The 25925-nt window shown below is 37.9% G+C and overlaps 1 long non-coding RNA gene across 2 annotated transcripts in view; it reads right to left on the minus strand.

Moving 5' to 3' along the window:
- LOC118598879 overlaps nt 1–21433 on the minus strand; it is a 52446-nt gene extending 31013 nt beyond the window's left edge. Inside the window, exons 1-2 of one of the 2 annotated variants that reach the window (XR_004948093.1) lie at nt 19684–21433; nt 18254–18352 (exon numbers count right to left, since the gene is read on the minus strand). This is a non-coding gene — a long non-coding RNA (uncharacterized LOC118598879). The remainder of the gene's footprint in view (nt 1–18253; nt 18353–19683) is intronic. The other variant, XR_004948092.1, reaches the window with a different exon arrangement.
- Nucleotides 21434–25925: the final 4492 nt, after the last annotated feature.

The raw sequence follows: 25925 nt of genomic DNA on the forward strand, positions 1-25925 counted from the left end.
TACACACACACCATATACACCATATTTTACGGACTATAAGTCATGTATTTTTTTTTTCATGGATTGGCCAGGGGTGCGACTTATACTCAGGAGCGACTTCTAGTCCGGAGAATGCGGTGTATATTTTTATGCGTTTTATTTTTTTTTAACTTAATTTCATTTTCCACTTTCAAACTTTTTAATATTAATTCTTCTGTTTCATTTCAAAATCTTCTATCAAATCTCATTTTCAGCACCAGCAGAAGCTGCCATGTGTACACCTTAAACTCGTCTGTGTTGAATTGGTTTTGGTGTCAACAAGACTAAAGCTGAGCTCTTCTTAGTGCAGGTGTATCGGTATTTATAAGTCTGTTGTGACTGCACGCCCACCAACTGGATAGTTAAGAACCTCAGGGTTCCTGTGCATTGTTGTGTTTGCATTTTTTTTTATAGACTTCATTCCCACAGTTCAGTTAAAACTGTCCATCACAGAGAAAACGCTGCACATTAAGAGTTAATGTGAAATTATTGCAAAGATTCCCTGATGATAAAATCTCTTTTTTGTTTACTGTTTGAGAAAATGGAGAGTACGCTTTAGTGTTGTGATTTCAGAGCCTGTTAAGGTTCTTTCAGACATAAAAAGGACACAACATTGGTGTGAAATGAGCAGAGGCTAGCGTCTTTGTGAAGAACACAAAGAAATCGAGTCCTTCTGTGTGAAGAGAGTCGCCTGCTGCAGACTAATTACATTCAATTAGTAAAAACAAATTTCACACACTGTGTTGTGACCGGTTTGAATCGAATTGTTGCCGTCGTGTCGCCATTAGAGTTGTTGTGTTCGACCGAAAGGTTGAGTAGCACTCCATTAGCGGGTGAGTCACTGCGGCGTCCCGGTCACAGCCTCGCCTCGCCGTTTCCTGTGAAAAATCACCAGTGTGATCCAGCAGGAAGGCTGACAGCTGTGTGAAGCAGCACACGCTCACACCTGTCCAGTCACATTACAAATCTGATTATTCCCCAAGAATCAACAGCAGCGCTCACTGGAAAAGCACTGCGGATCCGGGAAAGAGTCCTTCTAGACGTCCGAGGCTCAGACCTCCTCTGACCTCTGGGTTTTTAATGCAGAGCTGAAAAACCTGCAGCTGCGGAACGCTCCACACTCTACTTTTTATTTCTGAAAACAACTAAATCAGATCTTTAATGGGGTTTTTATGCATCTTCTGTATGAAGTCATTGTTAATATTTCATTAGACTCTTATACAAAAGTGCAGCTGCATTCTCTTTAGGAAACAAGTAAAGGTCACCGATTGGTTTTCTGATCTTAAGCAGACAAAAAGATCAATACATGTTTGTCAAAGCTCATCTTTCTGTAATTACTGTCCAAATGTGTTTTTTTTTTTTCTTTTTTTTTGCATGTCCTCTACTTTTGTCTCTGTTTCTGCGTTCGTCTGCTGCCTCGCCGACGGTGTCACAGAGGAGGTGCGACTCCACAGCGATCCGTTCTCCTGGTCTGAAAAGGGTTTGTGAGGGAGGACGGGTGGAGGTAAAGGTTAGCGCTGACAGCCTTTTAGCGATGCTGCCAACAGCTCACGCAGGAAAGCATATAGACAGACAAAGCACGGATGAAGATCAAAAAATGACAGAGAAGACGTAATGAAGGAGATGGATGGTTGAGAAGCAGAGTGGATGGAAGATGACTGGATGGACGACAGATGATGATAAAGAGCAGACAGACGGGGAGATGGACGGATCAAATGCAAAGCACAGAAAAGTATTTTTTGAAGCAAGAACAGGATCTTAGAATAATTCACCTGAATACTGAAAAATGTTCAACGCTGGGAGACCTGGTACATTTGAGACGATCTTTTGAAAACTTACTGGTGGATCAATAAAGAGACTTAAGTTGTTTACATAAGACACTTTTGGCATGAAGGTCATAAAGAATAGACAATGACAATTGATGTTTCCACATTCTTCCTCCAAGAAGTTCCTTCTCCTGTTGATCTTTCTTTTCTCCAGTATCAGCAATTCATTTACAAGAAATCTTATCTTCTAATCTTTACAAATGGATTCAAATAATACATAAATAAATAAATACACATTTTTAGGTAAAGAGTTGTGCAGCAATAGCCAGAAGCAACAATAAAAAGAGTCTTACTACTTGTTCTCGCAGGGATCCTATTTTCAGAAGATGCTTGATTCTATAGTTTGTGGTGTGAAAATAGTGGGATGTGAATAGGTTCCAACAGACAAGGTCTGTTTTGTAGCCTGTATGCATCTTCTGTACTCAGCAGATAAAGCTCTCAGATTTGAGTTTTTCTAGCTTCTTCAAAGAACAAAACTCTGGAGTTCAGAATATTCTTGGAGTCAAACTCAGAGACTCTTGAATAAATGAGGATTAAAAAATGGCTGGGCTTTTAAATACAAGTTGATCCTTTTTTGGTCCTGGTGGTCCATGTCCATGAGCAAACCTTTCAGATAACATTTTCCCGCCTCTGCTTGATGATCTTTTTGCTTTTGGCAAAGGTCGTCTCTGTGTGGAATATTAAAAGCTCAGGTTTCTTTCAAGGCAAACAAAAGCACAAAAAGTAAACTTGTTTTAACCTGATCAGTCTTGTGGCTCAAATCCATTTTCTTCGTGGTCAGTTTCTTCCTCTGTTGCTTCTTCAAAGAACTTAGAAAAGTAATAAAATGTTCCACTGTTTTACACTGGAATGATTCCCACCACAAAGGAAAATATATATATATTGGAAGTGACAGAAAAGCCTCACTGGATGGCAGGGGCAGATCAAGGAGGATTAAAAAAATGTTCTTTCCACTTGAAGATTAAGAAATCATCAATACAAGCTTAATTCAGAAATGCAATTTTAAGCCTAATTTTGTCATATACGTATGTCCTCCATCATCAGAAAAATGCAACAAAAACAAGTTAAAACACCACTTCCTTTTCTTCAAAGTGTTCATTTTCTCAGGTTGTATTCTTAAAAAAAACAAAACAAAATGTCCTCTGTGTCGTCTGAGGTTTGAGCGTCTGATAGCGCAAAAAAGTTGTCAGTTTTGTTTTCAGTCTTTGATATTTTAGCTTCCTTAAATTGGTGGGGTCAGGGGGACTTATTGATGCTGAAACAAGGGCCGAAAACTGGTGTCTTCAAATTCGGACGTAGCTCACCCTTGATGACGTCATCTATAGTTGCAGGTCATCTACATTAGTGCGTAGCTGGCCTTACTTGGAAAACATCATTATTTACTTTTACTTCCCTTATGGGTAGACCTGGCTCTGGTCTAGGGGGGAAAATACAAAAGCAGACAATAACAAAAATTGGACACCAATAAGGATAAAAGGAATACAGTTTATTAAATAAAGGAAATGCTGTGTCCTGAAACGAAATAATTAGTATGCTGGTTAAAACAAGAAGACAAACCAAGAGGGAATTGGAACCTTTGCCAAAAATAGAAGAAGTCAGAGAGACTGCTGGCCCAGCCATGTCGACCGTTGGAGTCAGAAGCTCCCTGGGTTGCCTAACCAAATCTACCTAAAGAAAGTAAACAAACAAAGCCCACAAATCAAGACTACCAAGGTCCAACCCCAAACTATAATAACAAAACTCAGCAGTGTAAGATGACTGAGGAAGAAAAGAAAAAAAACAGACCAGCACAAGTCAAAGTAAAACCCAAATGCTACACAGCCTGCTGCTCTGCTCCATGTATGCCTTAATGAGGCCTCCTCCAAACGAAATGGCCAACAGGTGCCAATTAAGACACATTAGCCACACCTGCCAGGTGAGCACAAGGACTGGATGGATAAACATGAAGCAGCATAATAGCAAGACATAGCGCATTTAAATGTAAACTTCTGTTCTTCAGCAAACACTCACAAGAAATGCGTCTTTCCTCCGGCGCGGATCACCCTCCTCGCCAAGGGATAACCAGCCTCAAGTCATTACGGCATTCCTTTAACCCTTTAACACCTGAGGCATCGCCGGTGACAATTAAACACGAAATCTTTAATGTGCTGTAACTTTTTAATTGGCAACACAATCAACGTAATTCTCCTTCAGAATCTACTGGAATTACATTGATCATGTTACCAATTAAAAAAATACAGTACATCAAAAAAACAAAAAACACTGGAGTTCAGGTGTTAAAGGGTTAAAAAAACATTTTGGCCACCACTAAAGCTCCAGATTTAGATGGGTATGGAGAAGTCTTAGGGGTAGGAGAAGAATTCGTAGGTGTAGAATTCAGATTTTCCCGATGAAATGAGCTTCTTCACAGAGGAGGAGGCTGGAAACTCTTTTTTTTTCATTAACATTCTCGTGCCAAACATCAATGAGGAAATGGTCCTTCACTGGAGTGAATCTAGAAGGAGGTTGAGGGTGTAGATGCACAGTCAAAGGCAGGTTCACAGCTTCTCTTGTCCCAGAATTTTCCTGTATGTTTCATGTAAAATGAAGCTGTGTTTAACAATAACGTTCCATAATCTCAAAAGCTGCAGTGTTGCATATTTGGAGGCTGCTGCAAGGAGACCCCCCTCCTCCTCCTCCTTTGCCTCCATTTAATTTCATTTGTTTGGATATCTCTGATGCTGCAGCAGAGACGAGAGCCTCATCCCACAAATGGCTCCACAGAGGATTACAACGGAGGACGAGATGGCAAATTCAGAATCAGGAAGGATGAGAAGAGGAGTGAAGCAGAAAGTAAGAAAAGGTTGAAGGTAGAGGACATGACAGCGAGTGAAATTGCAGGAGAAAATGCCAATGAGCTTGGGAGGTTTTAAAAAAAAAAAGAAAGGAGGAGGGAAAAACCATGGCACCAGTTTGTGTGTCTTTGTAGACTCTGGTTAAGTAAGAGAGGGGGGAGACAGATGAGAGGCCATGACTGAAGTGACACTGCATCCTTCCTCTCGTCATCCGTAAGACTCAGGAGGCACCTGGTGCATACAAAAAAAACACACACAAACACACAACTGCTGCAGGAAGAACAAAAACAAAAGGAGGTTGATGGGAAGAACAAACCCAGAGGGAACGCTGGAATCCTCTGGGAATAATAAAGACAGAAACAAGTGACATGAACACCATCAGGCTGAGACACTCGGTTCCACAGCATCAAACCAGTGCTTTGCTCCAGAGGGGAAATGCAGTCAGCCTTACTCTCAGATCTGCATGTTTTCTCTGGAGTCTGGCAGCAGAGAAAAGGGCTCTGCCGTACATGTGGGGGTTTTCCAGTTACCCGGATGAAAAAGTGAAATGTAGGAACGGATCTAAATGAGTTCTTATAAGAATTCATACAACAGTATTTGAAAAAAAAATCTGCAAGAATGGGCTGAAAGAAAGTGGAGCTGATGAATCAGAACATGATGCAACAACTCATATTAAACAGAAAAGATGAGAGAACTTTGGAAAAAAGAGGTCCCATATCTATTTGGGAGTGAGGAGCATGGACAAGATCATGCTCCAATGAATCCATCAGAGGAACAGATCATGGTAGATGTTTTAGAGATCAATGCAGCAAGAGATGGTTTGGACACTTTCAGACGATATTATTTTTATTAAAAAGGAGGTTGGAGATACCAGGAGAGAGCCCAAAAGAAGACCAAAAAAATTAGGTTTGTGGATGTAGCGAAGGAGAACATCAGGATGAATGATGGGAATAAAGAAGAAGCAGAGAAGAAGTAGAGCTTTCTAAAGGCAGCATCAGAAAGACAAAGGCAAATCTTTTTGTTTCATTTCTTGATTTGTTTTTCTATTCGTCTATTTTGATCAACATCCTGGAAACTACTCAAGGGTTTGTCTGAAAACATTATGGGATATCCACTTGATTCTGTACCATACAGACCAAATCCTACTGGGAGTGAGCTCAGATCTTATCCTCTGTCTTTTATCTGAAGCAGCTTTCAGATTTCTTACAACTAAAGACAACAGGAAGTTAAGTAATTCTTTTGCCCGAGAGCATATTGACTAAAAGCCTTGGTTACATGCACCCCTTCAGGTGCTGCAGATAATTGGGTTGTCCAAGGCCATGGAAGGTTGAAGAGAGGAACAGCAGCATCTTAAGAGGAGCTCAGTGTGTGTCTTGCAGTTCATAATTGTGGGCCCAGATGACCCAAGCCTTACATTGACATGTTATCCATCCCATGACAAATGTGGATGAAGGTGGACAGGATTTCATGCCTGCTATGGACACCAGTGAAAATCATAAATCATTGAAAAAATGAGTTCAGCGTGCTGTCTTGTGGGGTCCAGATGACCCCACTCCCAACGTCAACATGCCTAGGATGGCACACGGGTTACGGAGCACCATGGAAATGGAATATACCTATGTCGTAGATCTGGTAAGTGTTTCGTGAAATATTTGTAAGGCTATAATGTAAGATGCAAACGCTTATGGTGTACGAGTGAGGCCATATTTTGGTTTAGTTTTTTAGACATAAAAAAATGGCATAGCAACAAGTGATGCTGTCCAATTGTGGTGCCCTTACGTCCCACTCCAGTCATTTGAAACATGCAAGTTTACTGGCCCCTTACAGACTTGCACATCACCTGAGATGCGTCAGTGGCTGTAGGACACCCACACAAACTACACTATGATTGCTTAATTTACAAAATTCTAACAGACTGCACACAAGGAGCGAATGCTTAACACTTGAACAAAACTAATAGGTCCATTGTGCAGTATAAGTGGTTTAAAAAAAAGGAAAAAGCCATAAGATGTGCCTGCGTCTCACCTACTTACCCTTATGTGTTGTATACATTTTAATTACAACCTGTCACTCACAGCATAGAAAAAATGTACATGAACATTTTTGTTCTACAGAATTGGTGAGGGGGCTACAACTTTGACATTTACAGTGGGTCACCTGCGCCCTCATACAGGTTTGCCCAGTTTTCATTAGCAGACAGGGCAGTTGTGACTAAGGCCCAAGACTGATTTTTTTAAACCCATGACCAGTCAAATTGGCCAGCGGTTTCTTGGCCCAATGAGCTCCAGCCATAATTTTCTTTTTTCCTTCCCCAACAGTACCGTAACTCACTCAGCTGGAGGACAGAACTGCGGTGCTACCACATAACCTTATGCATCACTGTAAGACTTGGTGAATTCTAAGGACTGTCTGTGCTCAGGTGGAGGGGATGAAAGAGCACCAATCTTTACATTAAGAGGTCAAAATACAAAAGAAAGAAGACAGCCTTTGTTCATGAAAGTCTCATCTCAAAAATGTTTTGGATTTCAAAATGTCTCGCTTTTTTGTGTTGACCTTTCAGTTGAGTCCCATTGCAGACAAACACGCATCCCACAACATTTAATCAATACCTGTCATCTAGTGATCACTAATTCCATTTTTCAGACTCTGAAAGGTTTCTTTTTGACGGCATGTGGGTTTTTGCTTTTCAGTCCTCACCTCAATGGTTATGTGTGGATTCAGAAGGAGATGTGACGCATATTTCAATAAATAGATGAACTGAATACATTCATTATGTGCTTTTTTTTTAAATGGCCTCGGTCATTGAAATAATTTGTACTAGTCTGGGTATTTTACTTGTTCGGTTTGAAGTTTTAGTAAAGCAGAAGTAGACCTTTTTGGAGTTTTACCAGAGAAAAGGTGGAGGTTGTTCTCGTGTTTGGCAGTTCAATCTCACAAAATAACAGAGGTCAAACCATTAGAACGATCTTTTGGTACAAAGCATCAGTGAGACTTCACTAATAAGCAGATGTTAGAATGATCAGTGGGTTACATTATTTGTTTTACAACAAATCTTTACAAAAGGCTTGTTTGTTTTTTTTATTTATTTATTCTTGGCCTAAAATGAAATGAATGAGCCAGATGTTTAAGCATTCTTTCCTTTTACAGATTTGCTTAGAGAAATGACAAGCATTGCCATGGCAACAGGCACACAATCATACTGTTCATCAGACCTTGATGTAGCACAAAAAGGAGAAATGATCTGTTTGGAGCATCACTTAATAAAGTTTCACCCTTTGCTGATACTCAGTTATCTAGAGTGCACTAACACAGAGTTTTGGATTCCATTGGCCGGTCCATGTTTTTTGAAACCTTGCTGTAACACACCCATATTTCAACTCATCTCTGAGCTGTACAGAGAACTAACAACTGTTAGTAGAGTGAGGTGCAACTCAGCAGGGAAACATGGATGAGGCGAGATTGATGGATCCCAAGAACCTCATATGTATCTTTTTGTTTGTTATTTAAACACTTAGTGTACAATGAGAAAAGCCATATATCTAAAATAATAATCCTTTGTTGAATGTCAGGATGTTGCTGGTCTAAAGGCTCGTTTCCACTAAGTGGTCCGGTACGGGAGGAATACCGCAGAACACTTAATTCTGGTGAGCATTTCTAATCAGTTAAGCATCGCTTCCACTGAGTGGTTTGTTTTCACAGCCCATGCGTGTCATTGAGTCATTGTGGTGCAACGAATAGAAAAGCAACAACAAGGGAGGTCATCCAGCAGCTCGTCTTTTTCTTGCTTTACTTTGTCTATAACAGGAATTTAATGTTGTTTGAAAGAAGATTGCGAGCGGCAAAGAAGAATACCGGCGTAAAGAGGAAAACAGAAATGATAGCTTAGGGCTATACTGGTGCTTTCCAATGTCGTCATGACTTTCTGCAATCAACGGGTGGCTACTCGTCCCAACTGTCCAGTTCTATTTTTCTGTGGGCCTACAACTGATAGGGTTGGAACGTTTTAATGAGTCTATTAAAAAATGGAAAGGCTCAAAATACCGTACCATACTGGAGTGCTCAGTAGAAACAAGGCTATAGTTCTACAGTTCTTTGGAACGCTTCTCTCCTACAGTATATAGTACTTCCTAAGACGGTGTGACACTAAATATCATTGACATTTTTAGTTAAACTTTAAAAGATGAAACCTGTTTACATATTTGAAAAAAAATGACCAATTTCCATTGAATTGCTTCTGGGGACACAACCTAATACTTGGTGTCAGACCGTGCCTAAGAGACAGCGACAATCAAGGAAAACAAGCTAGAGCCTAAAGGCCTTCTAATATACACCATGATTAAAGAGACTTTTTTGCCAGATCTACTAATTGGAGACTCACTCAATTCATGCACACAATCTCCTATATATTAATAGGTTGCATGCCTTTGGAAAAAGCACTATACACAATCAAGATTTTAAAACAAAGCGATTCAAAAAGTCCTTGCGGACAAGTGGGATCAGAGTTGGATGGACATCAGCTCTTGTATATCAGGCAAGTAAAACTTCTAGACCATTTCATGAAAGACACAAAAGACACTAAAACTAGGGTTGATTGCAAAAGCTAAGTCTCATCACAGAAGACAGTAAACTGTGGTTAAAAAAGAAACTCAAGTAGTTCAGTGATGGTAAAACGATACAACACTAACTGAATAGTGATTTTCTGGAAAACAAAAAGCCACACTTTTAGTATCAGAAATAGTGCTGCCACAAACAATTATCTTAATAGTCAACTAATCACTGATTATTTTTCAGATTAGTCGACTAATCGGGTCATGCACAAAGTGGATGTAAAGCACACATCTTAACCATTGTCAAATAAAGACAATGAAGATGATACCTTATTAAACTTTAAATGAACTGCGGAGCCTCAGTCCTTCAAACAAAGGAACTATTTTTCACAAAAGATTACATTTTGGTCTCACCAACTCAAATATTAAAAAAGTGTTTTTTTTGGTGTTGAACGCTCAGAACTTTGTTCAATTTTACTAGATTCTGACTCTATATAATATAAAGTAACAACTAATCGAATATTAAATTAGTCTGACTATTTCAATAGTCGATTAGTCATTGACTGGTCGACTAATCTTGGCAGCCCTGACCAGAAACATGAGTTTTTTTTAATTATTTTTCGAGTCTGTAGGGTTGACAAAACACTGAAAAAAGTGAAACATTGGATCAATTAACAAATGCTATGTAATTTGTAACATTTAAGACTAGATTTCATCAAAATTAAATTTTGAGTTAATGGTTTACTCTGATCAAAAATGTAATTTGATATATATATATATATATATATATATATATATATGTTACAGATTACAGAGCTTGTGTTAATTGATCCAATGTTCCACTTTTTTCAGTGTGCATTTATTCTTAGATACACAATAAAGTTGTTTACTGTACAAACATCGGTTTAGTCATCACCACCTTTCAATGGCTATGCCCCATTTGATGACTACAAAGTGTTAAACTTCCTGAGAAGTAAAGCTGACCTTTAAATTTCCCCGGCTCACTGTGAAATCCAAATTAGAGTCTGAAATCTTTCTAACAAAAAAGCTTTCATTAAAAATTATGTTTACAAGGTTCTAGTGAGTCATTTATTTCCTCTTCACTTAATTTTAAATTGTACTAAATGTGGTAGATTGGGTCTTTCTTTTGACTATTGAATAATAAACCTCACATAGGCCAATAAAAACCTTGAGGGTCAATCCAATTATTGATAATATTGATACATACCCTAGTATTGCTACTGATTGATGCCCGATCTAATTAAAAATTATTCATAACACATCTACTTCTATTAAAACAATTATATATAGTTACAAAGTTCTCAAGAGTTTAATTGCAGTGAAATTTTTGTATATAGGACTTCTGATGAAAAATGTTAGCTATGAAATAATAAAAGCATGTAAACAAAATGGGCAACTAATCATGATGTTGACATAATGCCTTATTTGTTGGGTAAGAAAATGGATATGGAGGAAAGCTCCATGGCGGACAGAGACAATATGATCGAGGTTTATTTAAGACTCTGAATGAGCTACAGATGCATTCTGAAAAGCCCGACATTACAGCAATCATCCTTTCTGAGAGTCATTTAAACAAGATAGTCTATCAGAGCCAGGCTGCTGCTTTACCGGCGGAGGTACGCTCAATTTAACTAACCACCTGTCTTGGGTTGGTATAAACATCATTATTTGTGTTTTGGTTAATGTTCAGGTTGGTCACCATGGTTTTGAGCAAAAACTAAGTTAAGTAATTTGCATTTCTTCTTTTCATTTCTTGAAAACGTATTTTCTAACATAATGAAAGGAAAAAATATGTTTATTTTCCTAATATTCATTTTAAAATTGAGAAACAAATAAACAGACAATTTTAATTATTTATGTATTAATTTTTTTAAAGGAAACGTGAAATTAAAAAAAGTACAAAGACATAATTTCATGTCCACAAATGAGTATTTGGTTTGTACAATTGACTCTTGTGGCTAAAGTTTATTTTAATAGCATTGCATCAGACTGGCTCCAGGTTTTAGGTGGTGGTAAAAAGAAAATCTTTGTCCTAGACCCTGAGGTCAGCAACAATTAACAGTAAAAGAGCCATTTGGGCTCGTTTTCTACTGATCAATACCTAGATGGAGCCGCATAGTTTTACTTAAGAGATTTGGATTTGCATTATTACCTTTTTTATCTATGTCTATTTTTTGGCACCAACAAAAACATAAATAAAGAACCTAGCACAGGGGTGGCCAACCCTGGTCCTCAGGAGCCTCAACCCTGCCTGTTTTCTAGTTCTCCCTGACCAGCTTCCTGCTGATTAGTTGACGTAAATGATTCCACATCCTGATTGACTGAACACACCTGATTTCAACTGTCAGCATCAATCAGTCCAGGGAGAGCTGGAAAACAGGCAGGGTTGAGGCTCTTGAGGACCAGGGTTGGCCACCCCTGACCTAGCATCTTTCAAAATGTGATTTTCTTTTTTACTTGTTTTCAAAATAAAAGATGCTCTGTGCCAGATAGGATCATCTCAGTGCAGATCTGGGCAGCAGGTAATTAATGTTGTGGAGTGCAAGATAATATGTGCTTTTAACTCATAAAAGATCAAACTTTTTACCAAAGTTTTGCTTTGTTTGCATATAAAATCTGTGCATTCTGGGGGCAGCATTGAGCAAACGAGACGTCTTCAGGTCAACAGAGAAGTAAAAACCTACACAGTTTATCATCTGTGTGCACCTCAGCCATCAATTTATAAATTTAACTATTCAATAAATTCTAATTAAGTAATCCTTTTACAAAAATGCTGTTTTTTTCATATTTTTCTTTTTTTTTCCTCTTTGTCCTCAGCAGTCTTACACTGCTGGGTTTTGTTATTTTAGTTTGGGGTTGGACCTTGGCAGTCTTAGTTTTTGGGCTTTGTTTGTTTGTTTTCTTTAGGTAGTTTTGGTTAGGCAACCTTTAGCAGGGAGCTGCTGACTCCGACGTCAACATGTCTTTTGTTTGGCAGAGGAGCCATCAATGAGAGATTAAAGAGCCACACGAGGCTCTGCAGGTTGCAGATCCATGTCCTAGACAAAGGCTTTTTAAATGACTTATGAGTAGATGGATTTTTATAGCGCTGTAGTTCTTGTTGAACTCTGCAGTCTCACCACATGTTTTTGATTCTGATGCAATCTTGCACCAATGGTTGTTGTGGTTTTCCTATCATATATTGACTTGTATGCCAGCTAGATGCATAGGACTGAAGAATCCTATAAGGATCTTTTTGAATTATGTAAGAAAAATTACTTAGCAAATGATCATCAGAAAATAAACTTTATTAAAGTCAATTAAAATCATGCTAAAGTAAAAACATTGAGTTGTGTTGGGGGCGCGGCCTTACCTTAGGTTTACTGAGCAAAGTGGACCACGAGTTGGAGAGGTGTTGCTGGGAGACGAGTTCCCTGAGGGAAGGATTGTTTTCTCTGGTGTTAAAAAGTATAAAAGGTCAAATTTATATCAGCAACATTAGGGTTCCAATTACTTGGTATCATATCAGTCCTGAAATCTGTTGTTTTACCCACCACTGGTACTAAATGACACCCCCACACCTCTATCTCTGAAAGAAAAGTGTGAGATTAGAATGGAACAATTTTGATAAAAACAAAACATTAAACCTGCAGGTTATGAAGCCAGAATTCATCAAAGCCACTTAAGGAGGATGAACCTCCAAAATGTACATTTTCTTGTCATTTCTAAGACTGTTCTTCATCAGTTTCCCTCAGATTTGTTGCTATTTTTGCAGCCCGCTCTAATTCCCAGAGAAGCGAGTGCGGTAATTTCTTTAAGGGCCCTGGGGTGTCTGAGTTAAGCACAAGATGCAGCGATATTTGATGCCAACAGCAAAAGTCATTTTGGTGTGTTTACCCAGAACAAACTAGAAACTGATCATCAGACAGTTAGAGGGTAAACGGCAAAAAGTCACAGGACTGTTCATTTTTGCTCCAGCTATCATTCAGTGATTGACAAGCAGTTTTCAGGAAAGACACAGTTTTACTCCGATGTTGTTAAACCAGGTGTGAAAGGTTAATGCAAAATATTAAGATGAATTAAGTGTTATATAACTACACTGAGTTCAAGTTTAATTTAAAAGTGTTGGTTTTGCACACTTAACATTTGGACAGCACTAATGGGCTCCTTGCACAGGGCGGAGGATTTGGAGGAGGTCTCTGGAGTCCCACAAGCCAGCCAGACTTCTCACCATCTGACAACCCAAAATGGTAGAGTCTAACCCCTCTCAAGGGACAGAGTTTCAGAACCCAAGATGTACATGGAGGTGAGCCCAACTATATCTAGCCGATACCTCTCAACCTTCCACACAGCCTCAGGCTCCTTCTCTTATAGAGAGGTAATGTTCCATGTCCTGAAAGCCAAGTTCCATGGTTGGGGTTTGGGTCACCATCGACTTCCACTCAAACCCTATTGCACCAGCCCCTTTTTGGGCTCTCCTTCAGGTGGTGGACATACAGGAGAGTGGTCCAATGTCGACCAGTGTCCATGGGGAGGAGGGCTGGTCACCAGGCGCTCTCCTGCGAGCCCCAACCCCAAGCCTGGTTCCAGAGTGGGGCTCCAATGACGCCAATCCGGGCGATGTAACAGAATCTTTGTACTTCTCTTAACCCTCGTGCTACCTTAAGGGGTCCAAATGACCCCAGCCTTACATTTATGTGTTATCTCTCCCAAGACAAATGTGGATGAAGGTGGACAAGATTTCAAGTCTACCACAGACAAGTGTAAATCAAGAATCACTGTAAAAAAAAAAAAAAAAAGTTCAGTGCACTGTCTTGTGGGGTCCAGATGACCCCACTCCTAACCTCAACATACCTAGGATAGCACAAGGGTTAAAAGGGAATCTGAACCGCTCTTTGTCAGGCTCCTCAACCAGAACCTGTCTTCCATGAGAGACCCTATCAGGGGCAAAAGCCTCAAACAGAATATCTCCTGGAATCACTCGAGCACTCAAATCCCTCCACCACGTAAAGGTTGCAGTTCCCAGAGGGAAAAATCCGCACAACGTGCCTAGGTCTCACCTACCTCACCCTTACTTATCCCTCTGTGTTGTTGAAGTCTTCGCTACGACTTGTGGCCACATAAAAAAAAGAAAACCTACATTTTAGCTCTATGCGCTCACTAAGTAGTCTGCGCCATTGATGTTTCACCTGCATGCCCAATTTTCACCTGCAAAGAGTACCCATAAGGACAGTTGTGAGTAAAGCGTTTGTGAGACTTGATGAGACAATTCCAACAGAAATGTTAAACCGACAAAATAAAACTCATTTGTTCACTCTGGTTTTATGGTTTCAGATTGATGGTCCAATAAGTCACATTGTTAAAGTTACTATAGTTTATGGAGTGCCGATGGGTCAGAAACATCTGCAAACAATTAGCTTTTGTTCCCTGGTAAATTAGACTTTTATTCAGCTAATACGTTTCTTTTTATTGTTTATAAATATTACAGGGTTTCCCAGGGGGTAGTTAGTGGATGTGTAAAAAGAAATAATTTGAAAAAAATCTCAGCATGATGTTTCCAAAATTAGCTAATACTACAGTAGGGCATGGTTAGAAAGGCTGTCCTGCTTTGAGGGTTCGTCTTCTCTGCTTTCAGCTGCAGGTGGTCCCAATCAAACTGAGTTATTGAGTTAGCCGTCACTTCAGATTCCCACATACATGCAGTTAGCCATGGAACCCCCACCCCGGCACCCCAACAGAGAAGTCAACAGCTCATCAGATCGGGGTGGAAACAGAGGTACGTTTGTGAGCTTTTTGTTGTGTTGCACTGTCAGCCTGCTTGTGTACTTGACACGTCGGGTCTGTTTGTTCTCATCTGTTCCTGTCACGCAAGTCTTTGATCAATCATTGTGCCTGGTGACAGTTACCATGACAGCTAGTCACATGATCAGAGACCGAACTACAGGTGTGTGTGTCAGCAAAGACAGCCTGAGGCGTGACCTTGTAAGACACACATTCTCAGCGAGCAAACAAACACTAACTGTACAAACACAAACACAGCGGGGAAGCAAAATCTCGCCTGCACAGACACACAACAGGGGGATCAATTATCATAGCATTAGTAATGGGCATTGAGCCAATTAAATCCCTGTTCTATTGTCTGTTTGTCTCCACCACACAGATTAATGTTAATTTAAACCGTTTAGGAACAGATGTTCTTATGTTGGAAGACATTTGTAAACTGTTTTCTTTTTTCTTCGCAAGACTTAAAGATAAGGAAGTAACGACTCCACCCATCGGAAAATGGTAACCATGAGAAAAAAAACACAGACTTAAAGGTTCCATTAGGTTGAAACGTAACTTATCCCGACAGTTAAAAAATGTGAACACCTAATTGTTATAACAACACAAAGAAAAGCAACACTTGACAAAAGGAACCATGGTAATGCAAAAACTCATCTCAAAGATAATTTTATAGACCTTAAACTTTTGCTGACTTGTTGGGAATTTAATTGTCTAATGTATCTTTTGGTCAGCATCAAATAAAAACACAAGTTTTCAACCCCGAAGCTTTTGCTCCAGAGTTGAAGTTCTGAATTACCCAAACTATTCAATTGTTTACGCAAATAACGTAATTCCAGTGGATTTGGATGCTGAGAAAAGCACCTTTTGCGCCGCGACAGAATCTGTTGTAATTATGTTAAATGTATAAACAAACGAAGAGTTACGATGGTTTAAAGAACTGGTGTTATTTGCTGTTACCGGTGAAAACTCAGGCGTCAAAGGGTTAGAAGGCTTTGGCTAACTTGAGCTGTTAAACAGTAAGAAACTTGCAAAAGAATGTTATTAGGGTTTGACCAAAACTCATACTCAAAGCCACACCTTTAGTTAACACAAAACTACACAGGGCCAAAGCCTGCTTCCATATGAACACTACTCAGATGACAAAGTTGGTGCGGTTATCAGAAACAACGGTTACTTCTTTAGAAGTTGAGCCCCAAACACTACTACACATATTTTTCAGCCGGTGGGACTTAACTTTGATTATTAGCAATAAATATTCAGTTTTCACTGATCTTCTTTGCACATGTGAACGTAGAAACGCTTATTAACAGGAAGAGTAGGGGAGGACCTAAGAAGGACGAGATAGAGAAAGGAGAGGATGGTAAGTTATGCTTCAACCTTTGTGTTTGACTCAGCATTGATCTCTGCCTCACCCCAACACCGAGGCCACACACAAATACACAGACCACACACACATCTGCTGAAGCCCTGGCTTCGACTGCCTGACTGGTCAAATTAAACCCAGATCACTGCAAGGCTCCAGGGACAAACACACAAAGATGCAAAGACACACAAACACACACACGAGTTTATATAAAAGGTCGAGACTTTCAAGAGATTTTGGCAAACAAACTGGCTGCAGCAAAGACGCCTGTATGAGTGTCTTTTGTGAAAGAAAGTCTTTTTTAATTGCTTTTACTAATCACTGAAAAACCCTGAAAAGCACAGCGACCTCTAGTGGCTCAAGTCATACATTACAGTCAAACTGAATGTTTAAAGTTAGGATGAATCCCTACAGATTTCTTATAGATTGAGCATGTTTTTAATTACTTCATATTTTTTACTTTGTTTAAGAACTACAATCAGCATAATATACACATTGTTAGAGGGATTACACACTGGAAACATTCGGGATTTTATATTTTCTCCCAAAAATCTTATTTTTTGGGAGAATTGTCCTTAAAAGCATCAATAGATTGTGTTCTATTTTGGCTCTAATACAACAATAAAGTCCTTCAGCATTCTCACTAGTTTCATGTTGGTGGAAGTATCTGTTGTAGGCCACAAGAGAAGAGAGTGCAAACATGTCCTGGAAGGTGGCACTTAAGTGAAGGTCAGAGGTCATCTCAATAGGATGTGCAGGAAGCATCACTATCCAGACTACCATCTTTACTCAAAATCATGACGTTGCCATTGGAAAGTCATGCAAGAAACAGAGTTTTTAACATCAAATTACTCCAAAAACCTAACCTGAGGCAAATTTGACATTAACGATTATATATTTTAAGGATCTTCTGTTGAGTTCTTAACCACACAGTACCAGAATCGTCCAAACTATGATCTCAGGTATGAAGTTCTGCCTCTCAGAAGCCTAAACGTTATCCTCCAAGCACCTGCGAGCAGACTGTCTGAAGTCGTCTGCTTCAACAAAAGCAAAAACACGTTCAAAGGCTTTGTGTAAAGGCAGGTTTGAGCGCAGCGCACGTGCCGGCTGTGCGTTAATCTGTGCGTTGGTTGGTGTGTTTGTGTCTCTGCGCTTGTGCCGCGTCAGCACCTAAGACAGACAGCGCCGTGTTTGTGAAGCCACAGAGGAAATAAAATAACAGCCCACGTCTTTCCAACCAACAGACAGCTCTGCCTTCCTCTGCCTCCTTTTGTTCTCTTCATGCATTTTGCTTTTCTCCCTCTTTGCTTTCATTTTCTCCTCTGTTTCTGCTCCTTTCTCGCTGATTCTGTCCATCTTTTCAGCTTTTTATGAAGCTCATAAATCATCTGGAATCCCACATTTTTATTACAGAAAAGCAGCAGGGAAAAAAAAAAGTTATTCGTTAAAGATTTCTGTGTTTTCCCTTTAAAAAAAAAAGACACCTTGTATACTTTACTACATTTCTCTACAGCAGCACAAATTCACACAGTATCACTTCCCGCATCTTCAGGGAGCCAAACTCCATTTTTGAAATTTGTTTTACGTATTCTTTTTTATGAATTTTTGAAGTGCCTATAGAAAGTCATGTATCATTTATACCAAAGTGCTGCAAAAAAAAGCAAAAAAAAAAAAAAAAAAAAAAAAGGACCATCGGGCTGAGGGAACAGATGGAGGACGGAGAGGCTGACGGATGATGAATGGATGAAGTAGGGACAGAGCAGATGGGTGAATGAAGGAGAAGGTGGATGATGGACAGCAGCGACCACAAATTCAAGTCAGAGGAATCATTCTGACGCAAACATTTTCTGGGGTATTTTAATAAAAGAAAATGACACTCACCACCTTTTTTCACGAAGACACTGGATGACAAGGTTTGGTGCAATGCTGCCATCTGCTGGTCATTCAGTGGAATGGTTGCTTTTATCATCAGATGTAAAACTGGAGGATTAAAATAATGTTATTATTTTTGTATCTAAATCCTGAGCATATTTTCCTTTATAAATATTTTTTTCTTCACAAAACAATAAGGTTTACAGCTTATTAGATGGAAAAGTGTCTTCTGTACTCATTTGAGTGAAGTTTTAACATGAATGTTGTGACTTTAAACTGCAGCTTCGACTGCATTCAAAGATGTGCGACTGACAGAAAAGTTCTTCAAGTGCATAACGGGACCTTACAAAGATTTATGCAGTTTGAAGCAAATTTTGGTCACTAAAGTGGATCAAAACTTTGGAGGAAAAGGGAGAACATAGAGATAAGGAAACATGTTGAAGTATTTTTATTTATAAGATTTTTTTCAAGCAAACATTTCAGAAAAAAACAACATTTCTGCTTGACTCTGCCTGGCTTACTTGGAGTTTAACTATGTTTACTGAATAAAGTTGATTATTTCATCATAGTTGAACAAATTATGTCTCCTCACACTATATTATCGATTGTATTCTGTCAACAAGCTTTTTCAAGATTGTCTGTTCCTGATTAACCACAATTTGAATACAGAAATACTCAGAAATGCAGTTTTAATCTTAAATTTCTTAATATTTGACCTCCATCGTGAGAAAAATGATATAAGAACAAGTTAAACATAAAAAACATAATTTTCATCAGAGTGGGTCTTTGAGGCAAATAGAAATAAAAAATAATGATTAGTATTTTATTTTTGTATTCATATTTTTGGCAAAGGTCTATAGCTTACCTACACCCACAGGTTTTTTTATTAAAGAGAAAACATATCAAAAATTAACATTGAGATTTTTATAATGAAGCATTTAAACAAAACTTCATCCATTAGCATTTTAGAAAAACTAAAATAGCATTTTACCTTCTTCTATTACCTATACAGTAGCCATTCATTTTTACTAATGTAGCAAAATAAACATATATTAGCCACTATCACATTTTATGAGCTAAAATAGCGATGTAGAAACTTATTTTACTGTTGCTAATTTTAAGCTACTGTTGCCAAAAATAAAAAAGCTACTGTTGCCATTTGCTAATATAGTCATTTAGCATTATAAATATATATTTTTTTAATATTAATATTTTTTACTTTAAGCTACTTTGTTTAATGTCAAATCTTAGCTAATTTAGCATCTTGGCCAAGTCTCTTGGCTACTGTAGCCGTTTGTTTTAGCTTGTAGCACCAAGAAGTTCGCTTAGCTAGTTTAGCCTTTTAGCTTTATTTTAGCTGCTGTAGCATTTCAGGTAAAGTATTTTCTATTTTCCTTTGAAAAATGTTTTTAAAATTCATAAAATGGGTTAAAACGTACCTGCTGTCTTCCTCATCCTGTCTGGGACCTCCTAATACTAACAGACTAAGAAATCACTAAAATGGAGGCACCATCTTGAATTTTTTGCTCCAAATACATTTTTTTCCCCACTGTAAAATCATTACATTTTGAATAAGCAATTTTTTTGGGGAAAAAAAAGCCAGTTTTTTTTTTTTTTTTTTTTTTTTAAAAAAAAAAGACCAATTTTCTGCAGAGCGGCTGGAGTTCTTCTGAAATTTGTGCGGAAGTAACCCTACACTAATATCCCAGCATATCTTTGCTGACACTCTCTCCTGCTTGCTTACAGCTTCTCACAAACCAAAACTAATCTTAGCGTGGCAAAGAAAAGAAGCTCAGACGAGGAAAAGCGAAGATCTTAATGGATCTAAATGTCTATAAGTAGATGTGGGTTTTTTGACGGGTTTTTATCTGCTCCCGATTTAAATAAAGATACTCTAAACGCTTCAAGAAGATGATAAAAATAATATGAAAGTTTTACCTAAGGTTTCAAGGGACCCAGGGCTCCCTTGAAAATGATGTTTTAGATCTCAATGTGACCCACCCTGGTTAAATAAAGGTTTATGATCAACAGCTATAGAACATTTTAAGAAATACTTGTTTCCTTGAAGTGTGTTTCAGTTCACACTAAAAGTTTTTTAAGATAAAAATCGAGGCACAATAAGAAGAACTAGCTAATTTCCAGGAAAATTCCATTAAATTTCACAAAAAAAGCATATCACTCATTAAAATCATAATTTTACATTTCACAGATGGGTAAAAGTGTAGTTTTCACTTTCAAATAGCATTTAAAATCAAAGCCATCGCAATGATGAAGTCAAACTGATGCTGTTTGCTGACAGTGTTTCATTGTTCTGTCAAGAGTATAATTAGTCCTCTCACTTGAGCGAGCACACGAACACACATCTGTGAAGAAAGTGAAACAAAAACGTAGCTACCTGAACAGGTGTGGACCCCCACAGCAGGGACTGAGAGCACACCTCCATATTTAATAAGACACAGCTCACACCTCCTCTGATGAGACACTTGCAGCCACACTTGGATGTTATTAGAGAGCTGGTCTCACTCTGTTATTTCCACCTGCTGACTTCAGTGAAACATTTTAACAAAAGATTAAAAAAAAAAAAAGTTTTTCAATAAAACTACACTCATTTCTCATCTGTTTGAAATTCCAAAGCAACATTTTATGATGAATTAATTCACACTGTAAGATTTATTGTTATTATTTTAATTACTTGTAAACTATTTAAATGCCAAAACCTTCATTTCTGAACAATTTTATTGATTTTTCTTCTATGTATGTACTCTAGCTAAGAAACCTTTTATTGAATAATTTGTGACTGCATTTTGAACACATTGTGCAGACGCCTCAGCTTTCATATTCTTGATAAGTGGCTGGCACATTTCAAAATAAAAGACTTTAATTTTACAGACTTAAATTTAGCAAATTGATCCTTTATTTAAATAGTTTTGTTGTCTTTTTACACCACTCAACTAAGTATCTTTGTCACCAGCTGTACATCAAACTGTCCTGTATTTTTCATAATCTATGCTTGAAATAAACCAATAAATCAAACTAATCAATCAAACTCTGCAGCTGCTTAGAGCGGCTAAACTCTCCAAAAATGACTTGAAAAAAGAATAGTTTTTTTAAAGAAACAAAAAGTTGGACTGAAACTTGAAGGTCTTCTTGTTCTGGTAAAGTTTTTTAGAAGCTACTCTGAGCCCAGGCTGGACTGCAGTTTTTAGTCTTTAAAGTTTGGACCAGAACCAGGAGAACTAATGGCATCTCTCTGGTTCTGAAGCCCTTATACAGGCTATAAATTAAGTCAGTTAAGTCCAGTGTGTTTGCCAAATCTCAAGAGTTTTTACAATGATGTCAGAATGATGCAAACTCGCCTTTAAGATAGTTTTAATATAAAATTTAACATAAAAGTACAAAGAAGATTATTAGATTTAAATTTTTGGGTTTAAAACAAACATGACAAAAATATGACAAATAGTTGCTTAAAATAAATCTTTGAAACACTGTAAATATCTGAGTGGTTTTTCCTTGGTTAGATTTTTCACACTGTTTGCTTTGTTTTTGAATTTATACGTTTTACTTTTGTCTGTATGCTTTTGATCTTTGTTGTAAAACATAAAAACTGTTCGATCTTCTTTTATTGCAGTAAAAAAAAACAATTTTTTACTCGCGATTTAGTTTTTTTTTTTTTTTTTAGGTCTATAGTGAAATTGTTGCATTATATAAATTTTGGGGGGAAAAAAAAGATGGATATTAGACCACAGACACAAACCAAATACAGGTAGAAACAGGTAAAATACTGAAGTAAGTTGTAAAGTAGCGAGACTAAAATCTTCAAAAAGCCCTCTACTTCTGAAGGTTAAAGTGCTGCTGGAGCTATGCGTTTAATTGTGGTTAATGAAACATTATTTGGCTCCAAGTAAGACTTTTTAGTGCCTCTAGATTCGATTGAAGTCTTTCTTTTCTTTACTTTCTTCAGTTAATTTAAAACCAATGAGCAACAACAGGATTTTTAGATTTCTTCAGAAATGCAGCCATCTCGACAAATTCATTTATTTTAGCTAATTTAGTAGTAAAGCTTTGATTTAAGACTGATGTAAACTGTTAGGCGTAGTGAAGGTGAAGGTCAAATAAGAACCAAGCAGCTCAAAAAATGATGTTTGCTTTTGTTTTGCAGCATCTTTTTCCTGATGTTGAGGTTTAAAAATACATGTTGATGAATGAACAATCATCTTTTAATCTGTTTTAAAAGCGTTCCCAGAGGTATTTTTATTGTCATGGCTGTTTTTCTTAGCCAAAAACGAAAAACTTGTCAATTTCTGAGACATCGTTTCTGCAGGAGTTCATCATAAATTCCCCTCTGAGTTGTGAGCGGGATCGTTGATGTGGAGCAACCCCGCCCCCTTTCCCCTCCCCATTTACACTTTCTCCTGCTAGCATACAATCTAACATTAGCAGTGTTTCAAAACTAGGGATCAATATTTGAGATATTATCCAGCTGTTCAGTTTGTTGTTCCAGCTCAAAGACGTTCATGGACCTATTTGTCTACAAGTGCAGAATTTTTTCATCTGCTCCTCATTCATGATTTGAACAAATAAATCCTCAGAAATGCAGATTTAAGAATAAATGATTTTACATGCGTCCTAAATCATGAGAAAACGGTTACAAGAACATGTTAAAAACACTTTTTTAACAGTCTCCAAGTATTGGGATGAAATCTTCAAAGATGGAACAGTTTTGTACCAACGACAAGAATTTAAGTGAAATTTAGTTGAAATGTTCACCTTTCATCATCAGGGGTGTAAAGTTTGAACTCGGACAGCATAAAAAGCTCAAAGATTTTCAGAATCCAGGGGTTTTTGAAGTTAAAAGGTTTGTCGTTTTTGACAGTGGAGTTTTTCTTCACCCTAAATAACCTCTGATGTGCTGAAAGATGCACCTTTAACGGACAGCCATCCAATTAGCTGCTCTGCTGTGCGATGACGATCGCCGCATTCATGCATAATGAAGTGTCAAAGCTGCGTGTTCACGCCTCTGCATCCGACTGTTTCACCATCAAGGCCTGCGCCGCTGAGCGTCTGATAGGAATGTTAATAGCTACCAGCAGGATGCACTGATCAGCCATGCACATCAGCATGGGAAGATCCAATATGCTGCCACCACGCAGGGCCTGTGTGTGTGCGTGTGTGTGCATGTGTGTGTGTGCGTTAGCCGCATGTGTGCCTTGTTAGCGCAGGCTGTGACAGTGGAAGTGATGGCAGTAATGTGGGAACAACAGCAGAGCTCTCACTGTGAGCGAAATGAAGACGTGAGAGGAGTTCTTCAGCGTGTTACATGCAAACATGCGTCTCAAAACAGCAACAAAGGACAGTCTGTGCCGTCCTTTAACGCTGAAGGATTTGTTCTTCATTATTTGTTAAAATGCTGCCTGAACTTTTTGTTTTCTTCCTCTGAAGACGTTGAGGTTTTCTGATGAAAGTCTTCAATCTTTTCTCTACTTAATGGTTCAGATGCATGTCAGCGTTTAATCTACAGAGAAGCAGTTCTGCCTTAAACTGTGGAGAATCAACAAATCCACCTTAAAAAACTCTCATCTTAGACGTGGGTCTGCTGCAACCTGAGGCTCTGGAGCCACTGTGGCTCTCTGGAAGAAGACCTTTTTTAATTTAAAAGTAACTGTAAAGTAAAGTAAAGTAAAATTAAATAAGTATAGTGTCACTCTGAGGCCCATAAAATACTCCATCAAGCTGTTTGTCTTTGTAGTTTAACTAAGCCAGACTAAGAAATTCTGACAGATGTTTGAACATCTTGTACCACAGAAATTCACTGGAGGTTGTTGATACTTAAGGAACACTGGATTTTAAGGCGGATTTCTATTTTTGAACAAATTCAAAGATTTTAAGCACGTCCCCTGGTCTGAAAAAGGGTCTAATTTAATTTTGGTTTTACAAACTTCTGGCTGAGATGCATCACAGACTGTAAAATGAACAGTGCTGACATCACACTACCTACAACTACATTTGCTGCACTGAGATCATCCTATGTGACAAAAAGTGTCTTTTATTTTGAAAGGAAGTCAGGCGAACCTTTGTTAAAATGATAAACTCTTTCATATTTTGAAAAAAAGGTTTTTTTATGTTTATGAAAAAAGAAAGAAAAGCATTAGTTCATTTATATCTATCATAAAAGCTCCACTAACAAAAATACAAATGAATGTTTGTTTTTCTGTAAGGGGAAGCTTTACTGTGTTGTATTCATGAAGAAATGGTTGTTTTGTGTTGAAGGTTGCATATATCTGGTCTAGATATTTGAAACTACATGATTATGGTCTGAGGAATCGCTAAATTATAGATCGAGTTGACCTTTGACCCACAGATTGGCTGTCAATTGGCGGTGAAATGTGTTAACACCAAATTTAGATGACAAAAATCCCCCAAAAAGTGTCTGAGCTGTGAGACATCATGAAAACGGCGGCAAATGTCCAAGCGAGGCCTAATGAAACAATTTGATGTAGGGAGAGGGTTTTTCAGAGCATTTGCAGGGCGGGGTAGATGTAAATCATTTAAAGTCTAGGTGAAAATAAAGTAAATTTGTTTAAATAACGTTGTTTATGTTCATCATTTCTATGCATACGTCACATGCACATAAAAAGAGGATTAAAACTCGACTTATGACAAAAATTGCAGTTAAAAATATCATTTTTGTTTCACTTTTTGCATGTTACTTTAAAATGATTTAAATGCTAAAGCTGAGGCAAAGAAAGAGTAAATGTTTTCCTGAAAAACTCAGATGTTGAACGTCTTTTCTCAGTGAATAAATCTCTGAGCTGCTTCTGATAACATGATTTCTGGACCCAACAGGTGAAACGATCATCAGTTCTGAGGTTGATAAGAAAAAGTGTCTTAAGAGCATTTCCTTATTGGACAAATACAGATTTAGAAACACTGTTGAAGGATTGATTAATCAAGAGAAGAACAACAGTTTATCATAAAATTATTTTATCCAGATTGAGGCATGGTGGTGGTTGCTTCATGATCTTGAGCAGCAATAAATCATATGTCATATATGTCATATACTAAAGGAATTTTAACTGAACCATAAAAGGGTAAAACAAACATATAATGGTTAAAATAAAAATAAAAGTTACAGAGTAACTTACGTACTGAGACATTTCATAGAATTAAAATGTGTAAAATAAATAAATAATAAAACAAATGAATCCATTAATTCATTTAAACAATTACAGGTTAGTGATTTTAATTCCATGTCCTTCACAATGATGTCAAACTGAGGAAAAGTTATGAGCTTTGAAAGTTGAATTGTTTTTTTGCAGAAAGTTCCAGTCCATAGATGTCTGATACTGAAAAGCCATCTTTCCTTTTTCTGTTTGAACAGCAAAATCAAGCAAGTAGACGCCCTGAGATCAGGGGAAAAAGATTTGAGCCTTAAGTTTTAGCAAAAATCCAAGATATCCTGGAGAATTCCAGAAGCTCAATGGTTGTGCGTCTGTAGTACCTCCGGCTGACACTAGAGGGAGCTGTAGGTTCATAAATTCAACCTGATTATATCTTTAGTCTCATCAAGCTGACAGACTGTTGTCTTGGTTTAGTTTTTAAATTGGGGATCTGTTCTAAACTTTTGAGGTAAACCAAATGTATTCACCATTTTTTTATTTAAATTAAAAACGAAAAAAAAGGG

This window comes from Oryzias melastigma, linkage group LG6 (assembly GCF_002922805.2).
Source record: "Oryzias melastigma strain HK-1 linkage group LG6, ASM292280v2, whole genome shotgun sequence".
In the NCBI taxonomy this organism is placed as follows: Eukaryota; Metazoa; Chordata; class Actinopteri; order Beloniformes; family Adrianichthyidae; genus Oryzias; species Oryzias melastigma.